This window comes from Tachysurus fulvidraco, chromosome 6 (assembly GCF_022655615.1).
Source record: "Tachysurus fulvidraco isolate hzauxx_2018 chromosome 6, HZAU_PFXX_2.0, whole genome shotgun sequence".
NCBI lineage: Eukaryota > Metazoa > Chordata > Actinopteri > Siluriformes > Bagridae > Tachysurus > Tachysurus fulvidraco.
The window spans coordinates 23936278-23951558 of NC_062523.1; the positions used below are offsets into that span (position 1 = coordinate 23936278).

The 15281-nt window shown below is 40.3% G+C and overlaps 1 protein-coding gene across 3 annotated transcripts in view; it reads right to left on the reverse strand.

Annotated features, from left to right (window-relative positions):
• il1rapl1a (interleukin 1 receptor accessory protein-like 1a) overlaps window positions 1-14607 on the reverse strand; it is a 126095-nt gene extending 111488 nt beyond the window's left edge. Inside the window, exons 1-2 of one of the 3 annotated variants that reach the window (XM_047815460.1) lie at window positions 14514-14536; window positions 14080-14204 (exon numbers count right to left, since the gene is read on the reverse strand). The gene's annotated coding sequence lies outside the window, so the exon portion shown is untranslated. Of the gene's footprint in view, window positions 1-14079 lie in introns of all 3 variants that reach the window. The other 2 variants (XM_047815459.1, XM_027143614.2) reach the window with 2 other exon arrangements.
• Between the last annotated feature and the right edge of the window lie 674 nt (window positions 14608-15281).

A 15281-nucleotide genomic window follows, 5' to 3' on the forward strand; every position in this document is an offset into this window, starting at 1 on the left:
ATATATGGTTAAACTGAAAATACTCGGGTTTAAGATCAAAAGATGAATATCAAACTATAGACCAGCGTTTCAGCTTTCATTTCCTGATGTTTACATCAAGTAAATAACACTCAATATACTGTATTCGATTGCATATCCCATGCATCCAAGCCGGTGACTCACTGACATCACCAACCTGTTGCATTCTTCTATTGTGATTCTTTTCGGAGGTTGCAGGTCAAATGCTGCTTAATTGGGTTAAGGCCCGATGATTGACTTGGCCAGTCTAAATCCTTCTATTTCCTCTCTAATGAAGTCATCAGTTGGCAGTTGTTCTTTGGGGTCATTGGTGTGCTGTAAGATGAAGTTCCTCCCAATTAGACTGGATGCATTACTCTGTAAATTGGCAGACAGGATATTCCTGTAGACTTCTAAATTCATTCTGCTTCGACCATCACGAGTTGCATCATCAATAAATATCAGTGAGACAGTTCCAGAAGCAGCCATGCGAGCCCGAGCCATGACACTACTTCCAGTGTGTGTTTTAGATCATGAGCAGCTCCTTTATTTCTCCACACATTGGACTTTCCATCACTTTGGTAATAGTCCATCTTGGTTCCAGAGCTTTTGTCCTTGGTTGACACCCTTAGACGCCCTTATCCAGAGAGACATACAGCTGAGCGAGTGAGGGTTATGGGCCTTGCCCAGGGGCCCAGGATTGGCAGCTTTGAGACCCTGGGTTTCGATCATCTAATCAGTAGTCCAACACCTTAATGACTGAGCTACCAGGTTTAGTGTATGTTTGTTAGTACACTTGTAGTGGTTTCTTCTCTTTTTTCCAGGAAATTGTTGTATTGGCTAAACCCATTGTTCGTGCAATGCCTTTACTTAGTTTTCCCTCTTATATCAGTTTTAGAGTAGTTTGATTTTTTCTATAGTCCAGAGTTTATCCTTTTTAAGAACAAATGTAGTGTCTTTACAGGTGAAACCCAGGATTCAATCCATGAGCAGATTTCCAGAGCTAATTGTAAGTAATTGAAAATTCAATCTAAATTCTACATCTTCGTGTCAAAAAACTGGGTAACTTTCATTCACATGTTCCAATATATTGTGTGCACTAAACTTATGGGGGGTTAAAAAAAAATTAAATATCAGGAAATAAACGCGCCTCCGTTTGGATAGCAAACAAATTGCTCTTGCTGTTCCAATACTTTCGGAATCTTTATCAAACGGAGATTGAGGCTAGAAATCTAATCACATAACTTTCTGGATCACATACACACACACACACACACACACACACACACACACACACACCTCTGTCACACACATATTTGAATTAGTATTCCTTCCAATGACATAATTATTATTGCAGCTAATTAATTCTCTGCATACACATAACTCTGACCCCAACCTTAACCTTAGTACCCAGAATGAAATATTTGACTCTTTTTTACTCTTTGTCTCTTCTCTTTTTTATGTTTTTTAAATCTTTGTACCAAAAAGAGCTGTTTTTTTGTGGGGACCAGTCAGCTGTCCCCACAAGGTCAAAACTATAAGATATTCCTAGCCTTGTGGGGAAATTTAGTCTACACCAAAACATAAAACATGCCCTCTACACACACACCCACACACACACAAACACACACACAAAGGCATATATGCACAGCAGTACTATTCAGGAGAAATCATGGAGGCTTCTGACAGTCTGTCAGCTCTCAGTAAAAGCGAAAGTGACAGCGTGAGGCCGGCCCAAGCTAAAACACTCCCAAACAGATTACTTGTCAGACGCCATCAGCAACCAAGAACAGTGAAGTGTGAGTCAATGTGTATGTGAGTGTATTCATCTAACTATGGGTTTGAGTCTATTTGTGTATATCAAACATGTAACGTCCTTAAGCAAAGAGAACACACAGCTGAAAATCGTCCAGTGATTATTAACCAGGGACGACTGGAAAAGTGTGAAACTTCCAAACCTTGACACCTGATCTTCATTAATGTAGTGCAACTACATACGCAACTCTTCCCCATACCGGCCTTCTCTTAAAGGCCTTTTCCTCCTGACACTAGAGAAAATGAAATTCCCATTTCTTGCAACAGATGTCCAATCAGTGTCTTCTCCCCTCCTATTGTCAGTCAATAACTATTCTTCTCTCAGGAGGCGATCAATCGTTTTCTGGGCAGGGGCCATTCCTGCTCTCACTGCAGCCGCTGCAGACACCCCTCATTACATAGCTGAGAGCTGATTCCTGAGACTCATAACCACCTTCATTATTGACATGCCGACGAGAAATCACTTTATTGTTTCAATCATTCAGCTATCCGACTGCATTTCTGTCTCTCTGTCGTTCTCTCTCACAAATTTAATGGTGCGGGAGCAAAAGCTGTTGTATAATGAGGGCTCTCCCACCGCATATTCTCCTCATTATATGCGCACACACACACACACTCACTTTCTCTCTCTCTGTCTCACACACACACACACACACACACACACACACACACACACACACACACACACACACACACAGCCATATTATTGATACTGTACACAGTAAAGTGGTCCCTCTGAAACCCCTGACCTGAAGAGTGTTTCATTATCCTTGAAAAGCAATACAGGGAATGTCATACATGGAACACACACAAAGTTTGGAATTTTTACAAAACATAGGCCAATTAATACACCTGGAAAGCTAGTGATGCAAAGATATTTATAATCCCCTCCAAAAGTATTGGAACAACAAGGTCAATTCCTTTGTAGTTCGTATACAGTCAAGTCATTTGGGTTTGAGATGAAACGATGGATTAGAATTTCAGCTTTGACGTCTGGGTATTTATATCTAGATGTATTAAACAACCTGTTACACAATGACACATTTTATTTGAGCCTATCCATTTGTCAAGTGATCAGAAATATTGGAACATGTCACTAGCAAGTTGTTCTTGTTTTCCAGATGTGTCCTGTTTGATTGTCTTTTAATCAATTAACAGCTCTGAGTATCTGCTCTTGGTTTGAACCCTGGGTTTCACCCTTGATGACCAATATAAAGACCCGAGAGCTATTTATGGGAGAAAAGCAAGACATTTTACAGTTGAGAAAAGAGGAAAAGACAATGAATGACGCTGCAATTAGGGATGTCATGAGTAGAAAATGGATGGATGGATGGATGGATGGATGAGAAGAGATACCACTACTAACAACCAAAGGTTGAACTGTTTAACCCAAGTGAGCATGAACTTCACCTCCTGAGAAAGAGACTGAAGGGAGAAACTACCAACATCTCAGGGAGTTTATTTCCTTGCGACCATAGCTCTAGTCTTGCTCATTAGGAATAGGGATAAACGTTAGAGATAAATAGTAACTTAAATTTAAACTTCAAATGTTTATTTTGTTTCTATGTATTCTTCTGTATACCTGCTTTGAGACAATGTCGATTGTTAAGAACGCTAATCAAATAAATTGAATTGATAATTGAAATTAAAACCACGCCTGGAAGAAGCTGCAGTACAAAACTGGAAAAGCACCACAATGTGGAACGCAGCACTCGATGCAGTTATTGCAAGCGAGACATATGCAACTAAATATAACGTTCTATTTACTATCCTTCACTATCTATTCCTGTACAAGCTGTTTAACGCATCTAGATGTATCATCCATATCCATCAGCATATGAAAGCTGAAATTCTAAAAACTCTTCTATGCATCTTTTAATCTCAAACACAACTATCTTTAGTGTATAGCCAAGACAAAAGAATTGGCCGTGTTGTTCCAAAACTTTTGGATGGCAGTAGAAACGTTTCAGATTTCAGAAACGTAAAAAAAGTTTTTCACATTTTTTGTTGGTTTTCCTGCATAGTTATTTTCCTTTTTTTTTGTGACATTAACTGATTGCAATTGTAACTATAAAACAAAGGAATGAAAAATGAACACGAATCAAAAATCTCTCTTTTTTTGGAACAAATTGTACAAAATGATGTTGCTAGAAAAGCTTCACGATCATCTGCTGCAGTAAGATGTGTGCTCCCTAATCTGCCAGAGCCGGAAACGTAATATTGTGAAGGAACATTCTCAAGTATTTGGGTAATTACACAGGGTTTGCGTAGGTTGTTTAAAGGTTTCCCTGTGAGGAACAGGAGAACTATTTTTTTTCTGATTGTCATTACAAGTAAAATCATTGGTAATATTTTGGTTAGGATTTTCAGATTTTCTAACCCTATTACCTGAAAACTCAGTGTATAATTTTTGCCCATTTTCGTAGTATCTGTTATGACAGAGACAGTTTCAGAAATATCACCATCATTGTCCTATAAATTGTATTTGGTTGAGTGGTGCAGGAGCACATATCACCGCAGCAATCACTAAATAATGGCACTAAAAGCAAGGCTGTTCTGCCATTCTGCACTAGAAGCTGGTCTGCAATTTAGTACAGAGTGGAGGTAACAGTGCTGAATGATGGATACACGGTAACACGGTTATTTGGCTCCAGTGAGGTAAATCTAACATTCATGCACTTGTGCAAGGGCCTCTGTCGGTTATTGTACCGCATGATGTGCAACAAGTCATTTACGGGGTAGGAGGGATCGCTAAATGTAGAATAACTGGCCTCACAATGGCCTCCATTTAAAATTTAATTCATAGCAAATGCATAGCCGTTAGCAACAGACACATACTGCCATTAACACACTGCTGTAAAGGAATTCGTCCATCGATTTTTCTAAAAAGAAAGACGTAAGAAAGAAAAAGCTTATGAAACGGTGCGAACCATGTACTGTACAAGAGCCCTGGGTATCATGCTAAGAACCCCAGTTTAATGCTAACTAATTTATAATGGAGAGATTGAATTTTTTGGATATTTTATTTTAAGGGGTTTGCTTTTTATCAACATCATCGACATAATTATTATTGCATTATTTCACTATTATATACTATTATTTCACCTATACAAGAATATAGACTGATATCAATAGTTGTGTGAATAGTGAAGAATTATGCCAATATTATTGACTCCCCTAATCCTCATGTGCTATATTGAGTCCTGCTGCAGCAAATCCATGAATCTTGTATTATACACATTTGACATTGTGTTTCTGCATCCTGCAAAGCAGCCATGAATTTGAGAATGGCTTCATATAAATTAAACACGTTAGTAGTAGGAGAGTTTAAAAGATTTTTCTATTACATGAAACGCCACATAAAGACGATGCCGATTAAATGTTCCGCCAATATCGTATAATAAAGACTCGAGCACTTTATTAGGAACACTTGTATATGTACACATCCATACAATTATTTAGTCATGAGCTGCATCTGGTAATGTTCACATCAACCATTAGAATAAGGGGGGGGGGGGGGATCTGAGATTATTGCTGGTGTCAGATAGGGCAGTTCTGTGGACAGAAACACCTTGTTGATGAGAGAGGTCAAGAGAGAATGGCCAGACTGGGACAAGCTGACAGAAAGAGTACAGTAATAACCACTCAGATAATCAGTCTGCACAATTGTGCTGAACAGAAAAATACCTCAGACTGCACAACATGTCAACAGAAGAAGACCGTAATCAGGTTATACTTTTGTCAGTTACCAATTCTGGACAGGTAAGACTGGAAAAATGATGCCTTGTCTGGTGAAACTGGATGGCTACACAGATGAAAGGGTAAGAATTCCGTGCCAACAGCAAATCCAAAGCCATGCGCCATAAATCCAGATTGGTAAAGGTGATGTAATGGGGTGTGTGTGTGTGTGTGTGTGTGTGTGTGTGTGTGTGTGTGTGTGTGTGTGTGTGTGTGTGTGTGTGTGTGTGTGTGTGTGTTTGGGGGGGTTCTTTTGGTATTCTTTGGGTTGTTAATATCAATCAATCTTTAATATCATCACCTATTTGAGTATTGTTGCTTATCCCTCTATGTGTATCCCTTCATGGCCCTTCAGCAAACAACCCCAATATTTAACATTTTGACTGATCCTCTAATGAACTTTCAGATGAATCCAGTGCCCTTGGGATGTGGTACAGTATAACAGGAGAATCACAGCATGAAAGTGCAGCTGAAAATTCTACAGGAATTGTGTGGGGCAGTGGTGGCTCATGCGGTTCTTTTAGGTGGCTCTAGGTCAGGGGTGTCCAACCAGTCAGAGACCAAGAGCCACATTTTTTTACTGTGTTACCGCAAAGAGCCACATCATACACATGGGCACACATGATCATCACCTTTTTTTCCCTGCCATTTTGAGAGCGAACTTGACACAAATTGCTTACTCAAATGAGCTTGCTCCTACTGGGAAACTTTGAGGTATCTTCATCCCGCTCACATGCGTGTTTGACGAAAATACCGTATTGAACTCAAGCGAAGCGAACACGCATATTAAAAAGACACAAATACAAACTTCGTTATGAACGTAAGAGCCGCATGAAACCAGGCAAAGAGTCGCATGCGGCTCGGGAGCCGCGGGTGTGCCACCCCTACTCTAGGTTATTTCAAGTGGCTCTGGGTTGTTGACTGGAAGATCGGGGTTCAAGCCACAACACTGCCATGCTGCCGTTGTTGGGCTCTTGAGCAAGGCCCGTAACCCTCACTGCTACAGAAGTGCTGTATCATGGCTGACACTGTGCTCTGACCACAATCCCCAAAGTTGGCCTACAGTATGTGAAGAAAATCTAACTGTTTTATATACTACAGGATATCATTACTCTCTACATACAGTATTTGACTTGTTTCTGACCCAAAAGCCTAAAACATCATTTAAATTGTCATTTAATGCAGTAATTTTGTTAATGGCCAGATTATCTAAATCCAAAAACCTGACTAGGTAAAAAGGCAAAAGCCTTTCTATCTCAACTGAAAACATTTGCCCTCCTCTCTAAATATAGTCTAAGCCTATTTAGTTGCTCAATCTGCCAGCTAGATTCTTTTATCACATGGACAGAGGCATCTGTGCACAGTAGGGAAACATTTAAATTGTCGCCATTTAAATCTGCTACTTGTTTCAACAGACGTATCTCAACAGACTTAAATTTAAAAGTTCAAATGATTAAAGCAGCCACTAATAACTTGTGATGCTGCAGGAATAGCCTGCAATCATATTACTGTCTTGTTCGCTTTGCCTCTAAATGACAGCAGCTTCACAGTTCATTTTCTAGACTAAGCTATCTCTCTATCACTCAGCTCTGAGCATCTGCACAGCTACAAATGAAGGCAAGGGGAAATGTGGTTATGTTGCAGATGTCAGATGGTTAAGTGGGTTTGCAAATAGTAACAATTACATATTCTTGGCTATAAAGTCCCTAAGAGTGTTGAATGTTACAATCATCAGGACACCGGACGTTCATAATTTAAAACTCCAGCGTCTTCATGGAGTCGAGTTTGGTCTATGCAACGAAAAAAAAAAAAGAATAAAATGCAACCGATCACAGCATGAGCATAGCACATTACAGAGCAATATTCATTCCAAGCAGCAGCTCTAAAAGTAAAAAATTAGGCATTTGACATTGGCTATAAACAGAGATCACAAACAACCTCAAACAAAACAATTTAACATGACCGTTAGGAAATCCCAAATCTAGACAACTCATCTTTGCAAACCCACTGTGATTCCAAATACCTTGCTTATTAGAGAACAGCAGGCACTCAGAAACAACTGGCAATTCTGTGCAATTTTCAAACTTATAATGGACGGCAATGTTGTGAGCACTTCCTTAACATAGAAACGCCACGTCCATAAAAGCAAGATTCTTATCAGTAACAAAAGAAACAAATCAAAACCAGTTATAAACCAGTTCAATAAGTATTTTGCTTTTTACCTAGCCTTCTAAGGACAATATAGTCATAGTAAACTTTGAAGGTGTTATTTTCAACCACTAAAATTCTGTGTGAGCTTATCTCAACAAAGGTAAAAATGTGAAAAAACTGAAAACCAACTCATTGTACGTCAGACTAAGATAGTGATAAGTTGATTTCCATTAAGCCATCTGTACTGATTAAAAGGATATACCCTGTATTATTTAAATGGAGAACATTATGGATAGTGGTAAAATTTTAAAATCTTTCATTGGGAAAATAACTTGAAAAAAAAAATGATAGTAAAACCATTCATTGGTGTTACTAAGACAGTGAATTGCTTCACCAAACAAGTGCAGTTGTTTTTAATAAAGGACTTATTTCGATTCCATTTGAAATCAAAGCTTGGATTTATTTAAGTCCTTTAATCCAATGGCTGGAATACAATCAAAAGTAGCGCAACAGAAAAGTGTTTGCCCCATAGTCAGGAGATGCCATGCCAACATGGCCAGGAGTCAAGAGAGTAAACTGGCTGCTCTCCTGGTGGCAGGAATGGCATACTGGCATCCCCTCTCTCCTGTCAATCACAGCAACAACAGCCAATCATGGAATCATGGGCATCAGCTAAGTATGCAAAACAAGAATAGATAGCATGTTCCTCCAAGAGGAAGCATGTTTGAAAAGATGTGCAGAGTGGCTTCACTTGTCTCAGAGGAAGCATGTGTTAGCTCTCACCTTCCCTGGGTTAGTGGATGCCATGTGATAGGTGACAGCTGGCTGGTGAATGGGAATTGGCAAGATTTCTGTGTTTCATGAAATAATTGTTTATTTTTTATTCTCCATATTTAATTGCCCATAGTGGGTAAACTGTAATGAAGTATAATTATTACTGACAGTCTATGTCACACCCGTAATGCTCTATATCCATAATTCATTTCTTCTGTAACCACTTTATCAGGATAATGGTGGATCTAATGGAGTCTCTAGACGTGTGAGACAGGAGAACACACTGGATAGGAAGCCAGTTCAACACCACAGGGTACCGTGCACAAACACACACCACACACACACACACACACACTTATACCTATGGCCAATTTATCCAGGTCAGGTTTGAGATAAGCATGTTTAACTCCACACAGACAATAACCCAAGCTCATCATCAAACCAAAGACCCTGGAACTGTGAGGCAGCAGCTCTACCCACTACATCACCATACTACTCCATACCCATTAAAATGTACATACATGAATATCTTCATATTAAATATTAGTCTGAAAGATCACGTGACCAACCACACTCACTTTCACGCAAATGCTAATTGGTGTACACACAGAACCTGTCAGGAAGAATAGAGAAATATCCCACATCGGTATTTAAACCCCAGAACTGACTTGTCAAACTTGAGGCATGTTACAGTTATTTCACGCTTACAACTGTGAACTTAAGTGCTTCGTGTTGCATGATGTCTGTTCCTGTGAGGAGCTGTACTGTAGCTCCACTGTCCATCACCACTGCCTGACAATTCGGTGTCTCATTCTTGAGACATAACCGACATATTATTACGGAATGCATTCTGGAAGAAAAACTACATTTAATATTAAGACAAAAATAGTCTGATCGTATGAATCATCCACATTCCTGGTGCTGCTTTTTTTTTCACCGTCAGTATCACTGCAAAAAACTATACTGCAGTCTCACTGTAGATGCTGATGGCAAGACTTGGAGTTCCTCATACAAAAACTGCTCTGCTTCTCCTTTATTAATCGGATCTGCTGTATTCCACCGTGGTTTTATAATGCCATTTTATAGGCTTGCAGCCAGTTATGATGAACAGATTCCAAGTTGGCAAATTAATATGATTAGTACTGTTAGGGATATTCTTGACCTCAAGATCGATTCCCGGTATGTTACCTTACATTTAAACGTTTATTTACATTTCGCTTTATTCTCAAGTGTTAGTTATGGTTTTAATCTAAACTAGTGTGATTTCTCACACACACACACACACACACACACACACACACACACACACACACACACACACACACACACACACAATGCTTTATCGCTGCACATTTTATACAACACAGTCGGTTCATAAGGGAGGTATCCGGATGAAATTGAAGGTATTATTAATTTAAAAAAGAAACATCTAATTGTTCCCCCAAGCAACTCAAGTTAAGCACCCACTTAACACAAGTCTGAATATGGGAAATGATATCAGTATCTACTTATATATCTTCTAAATTGAAGTGTCCAAAACTCCAGTGTGCCATAAAAGTGCCAGGAAGAAGCAAAGAACCTTTTAGAAAATGGTTTGTAAATGAACCCCCTTTTTTTTCTTAGTGTCATAAAGAACAACAGAACGTGGATGTTAAGAGGTTCTTCAGAGGTTCTTCATAGAAACATACACCCTAACAAAGAACAATTTAAGTGAACTTAAAATGGCAGGTTGTCCCGATTGTACTGTAGACGCCAAACCATTACATTGTTGGGTCAATGATAATGGTAATATTACATAGTAATTTTTAACTGTTTCATTATTTTTATCTTACAGCCCCTCTGGCATGGTGGTGGAGCAGATATTGTTGCTTTCCTCATAGCTTCTGGGTTCTTAGTTCAGTCCTGAGTTTGGGTTCCTGTCAATGTAGAGTTTCACATGTTCTCTCCATTTTCATGCTCCACTTTGCAAAAACATGCTATTAAGTGGATTCTGTACAGTAAATGGCACCTAAGTGTGTGTGTGTGTGTGTGTGTGTGTGTGTGTGTGTGTGTGTGTGTGTGTGTGTGTGTGTGTGTGTGTGTGTGTGTGTGTGTGGTGTCCTGTGATGTACTGAAGTCTCATCCAGGCTCCAGATCAATCACATCCCTGACCAGAATAAAGTGTTAACTGACTGTGAGAGTAAAATCTCTCTTTAATAAAGGATGCCAACCGGACATCTGGATGCCACTGCAACAATTTGGCAAATCATTATTTGCTTAATGGACACATGCTAACATAATTAAATTCTTAAATATGTGTTAATTGGCTATATGTAAAATGCTCAATCAAAACCAGACCGTCAGGCTTTGCCAAGAACGTATCTGAACGGTTGTTTGAATGTATTGTGAGACATGAATTAATACATTGTGATTGGCTGGTGAGTAAAACCATCGGAAAAGATATCCGCATTCAATTAAGCTCCTTGAAACGAAACTCTGGCTTTGTGGTGACACAATCCGAAGGCTTAAAGCCGTTCTCCGTTTCGTTTTCATATGCAGAGTCTGCAGAATGGTGGGTGTGAAGCGACTGGAGATTTTATACACAAACACAGATGTATGAAAATAAAAAGGAAATTATATTTAATGCATTCATTTCCCTTTACGTTTGAAAGACTTAGGTCAGCAGGAGGAAAAGAAAAACGTGGTCATATGAAGAGCAAAGGTTGCAGAAACAGTCGGTACTTTATATTCTTTCTGACACTAGAAATAGGTGATATTTGTTGTTAGAGGAAGTCACTGGTTAGAGCATAAGAAGACAAACTGCTGTTCTTTGCGATAGTGGGTTTGGATGCAGCCTCAGATTCCTGCAGTGTTTGTGTGGCAGCTAATCTGGCTTGGACGTTTTTCTGATTTATTGCTAAAGGTTTAAATGTAATGGTGATGCAATGGCCTTTGACTTACCACCGACCTGGAAAGGCTATGGTTTTATTATTCGGCTGATACAAGCTGACAGAATGCTGACTGGCACTTTTCCACCATACTGAGAGTTCAAGAAGATTTAAGAGGGTATTAGAAATTTCCCAGGATTTTGCAGCATCTGGCACAGTCCTTGATAATAGAAGATAAACGTCTAAGAGTAAAAGTTTGTTGCTTGTATGATCATTCTTTGCCTTGTGCTCCATGCTGTTCTGTTAGCAGTTTTTAATGAGAACAGTTTTAACCTCCTGAATATCGCGTCATCCTGTGCAGACCTAAAACAGCATTAAACCATAACTAGAAACATCTCCATAGGATGAGATGAGGTAGTGTTGCAGTAGTAAAATGCCTCATAGCAACTGCAGGCTGAAATCCCTGAATGATACACTAAATAAGATTAAGCATCACAGACCCAAATAGTAAATTAAGGTCTTTTCTGTCATTCCATAAACGTTCTCAGTATTTGCTGGAATATTCCGTGCAGAACCGTTACACCAAAATAAGTTGTGCCGCACGGACAGACGTCAGAACCCAAAATAGTTCCAGTCTAAGTAGATGGTTCCAAATGCTGTGATAATGTCAAATATCTATTTGCACATACAGTAGGGTTAAGGTTAGGGTTATCTTTTGACTTTCATTCAGTACAATAATAAAATCGCTTTCTTCAGTAGAATCCACCAAAACATTATTTGTTGTTTAGCACAAAATAAAAAGAAGATCAGTTAACCCTGTATTTGAGTTTAATACAATTTGCAGCAAATTGGTAGATAGATATAAATATATGGCAAATGTGTCCACTTTATGTGTTATCACGTTAAAGCTAATTTTCATGCTGACTGACTTAAAAAAGAAGAAGCCTTTATTTGTCTCACACACACACACACACACACACACACACACACACACACACACACACACACACACACACACACACACATCACAACACAGTAAAAATCTTTTCATCACCTATATATGCCTATATCACAGCTCGATAGGAAGTTGAGGTCAAAATTAATATCACAAAAGGCATAATTGCCTGTACAAATATCAAACATGACATATTATTAGGGCATTTCTCTGCCTTTGGTAATAACCATTTCTGAGTATTCTGAGTATCCTAAGCACTGTTAAATGGCCAGCTTCCAAATGAACCAGTAGCTACGTGAGTCACACAAGCAACGCTGAGGGACTGAATGCCTTCTTTACTGCAAGCAATCTCAACAACCCGTTGGGGGTGGGGAGCTATTTTCCCAGTCTGAGTGACACTTCCGGTAAGAGGAGTCAATTATGCTGTCTAAACCAATTCCCTAAAGTTTCAATCTAATCCTCTTGGCTCTGGATTTTATGAACTATTGGGAAATATCCTGCCCTGAAAAATGGGGTGCCCACGTTGATTCCGAGATGCAAGAGTCGTCTTCATCCTGATTGGCAGGATAGTGCTGATAGTGCTGGGGGCGGGTGGTGAGTTTATTAGTGTGTGTGTGTGTGTGTGTGTGTGTGTGTGTGTGTGTGTGTGTGTGTGTGTGTGTGTGTGTGTGTGTGTGTGTGTGTGAGAGAGAGAGAGAGAGAGAGAGAGAGAGAGAGAGAGAGAGACAGAGAGAGAGAGAGAGAGAGAGAGAGAGAGAGAGAGAGAGAGAGAGAGAGAGAGAGAGCGCTGCGCATTAGTAAGGGCAGAAATTCAGTTCATCATCTATCATGAATCTGAATCCCTCTCTCTACCCAGTTTTTCACCCAAGAACAAAGCTGTTCATTCTAAATTTATTAAGCACTTACAAAAATTTAGAAACATTCACAACATCCATGAACTCACCAATATTTGATTATATAGATAATGGAAATGAAGGTAATATAGAGAAAAGAAAAAACATGTTGCTCTCTCTCTCTCTCTCTCTCTCTCTCTCTCTCTCTCTCTCTCTCTCTCTCTCTCTCTCTCTGTTGCTGACTGTGAGTAAAGACAGACAGAGACTGCAGTGTGTGTGTGTGTGTGTGTGTGTGTGTGTGTGTGTGTGTGTGTGTGTGTGTGTGTGTGTGTGTGTAGCTCGTGCCATCCCAGCGGGTCCAACTCTTCTGATTGCCAGCCTCAAACCTCGCACCGCCGGAGCCCTGGGTCGCTTTCTCAACGACACCAAACACATTCCCATACCAAGCACATGATACCCCTGTGCGTTTTGTCATCATGTACAGCCAAACATATAAACACGCCAGCGGGAACAACCGGCATCCTTTTGTTACCCAAAATGCATTGTTGGCTCGGGAGTGAATGGCTGGATTCACATCGCTATCTGATTTGTAGGAATGCAGTAAATGAGCCATCAGTTCTGCAGCGATACTGCGCTTACCCACGCTCTGCTTCTGCATGTCCACCCTCCTTCCACCCACGATATACCATACAGTTCCTATCTCAACCCTTTAAACCAGTACATCTAGCATCCAATATATGAGACGATCCCTGTTAATGCGCCCTTCTAGTGCGGCTTAGGCACTTTTTACGCACAGGAGTCGGATCTGCTCGCCCACGCTGCATCACCTCTGCACAGGATGCACTTCAAACTTTGTCACACACACACACACACACACACACACACACACACACACACACACACACACACACACACACACACACACACACACACAGCCGTCAAAGCTTACCGTCAGCTTTCTGCCCCAAAGCGGTCCGCCACCCGCGGCTCAGTTGCTGTAAGACTCGGTGTCAGAGCTGTAGCGCATCACCGCAACGAGAGACGAAAAATCACCCATCCAAACCATAAGACGAGCTTCTTTCCGAGTTCATTCCAACATGAAAGGTGAAGAATAAGGAAGAAAACGTGTTTAAACGTCTCGGCGTTTAGAGATTGCCTGAGACTTTATGACAGAGAGAAAGAAAGAGAGAGAGAGAAGGAGAGAGAGAGAGAAAGAGAGAGAAGTAAGACTGGAAGGTGATTGTATAACCACGGACGCTTGGCGACGGTGTCCTTCCCAGCTGACCACCGATTAGTTTGGTGAAAGCGATCTCGTTTGTCCAGGGTTAAAAAGAACGAGATGTGACGAGAGAAATGTGGTATCCGGAGGCGCAGAGCTCTTACCGGGGTTTTTTTTTCCAGCGAGCTGCGACGCGTGCCGTGCGCGCACACTGCTGCCGCTCGGACGGAGCTACAGATAGAGTGCTCTCTCTCTCTCTCTCTCTCTCTCTCTCTCTCTCTCTCTCTCTCTCTCTCTTCCCCCTTTCATTGGTCCTCAAGTAAGCGACGCACAGTCTCTAAAGCGCACTCATTCTCACTGGTGTGGGGAAACATCACTTACCCAACAGACCTACTGCAAATGCAAATCATCACCTATCTGCACTCATCCGCATTTCAGCTACTTTACAAAGCCATGTGCTTCATAAACACTGGCAGCCTAATTAAGGGAGTAAATCGTAGACGCACAGGAAGTCGTGAAGATCTTTTTCCTGCCATTTGGATTTCCTCTTCAGACAGAAATGATTATAGCCAACACGTACTTATAGTAATAATAAAACCAATAAAGCTATGTACAAGAAAATCCAAGACCAGGAATTGCTTGAGTTTAGCCTTATATGGGGTCATGGTCAAGTCAAGATGGCATGCAAAAGAAAGCCACAGTCTACCAAGTGAAGATTGAGACCAAATACCAAATACTAACAAATCTGTGTAAAGCCTTTAACTATTTAGCTTCATTTCTGCTATGCAGCAATAATTAGACTGTGTTTTCTAAAAAAAAAAAAAAAAAAGCTTTAAGCATGCAAACACAAACACTATTTCTAACTCTCACGCAACACAATATTTAGCACGCGTTCTTACCAAGAATGAGACAAATCCGAGCACAAATGAGCA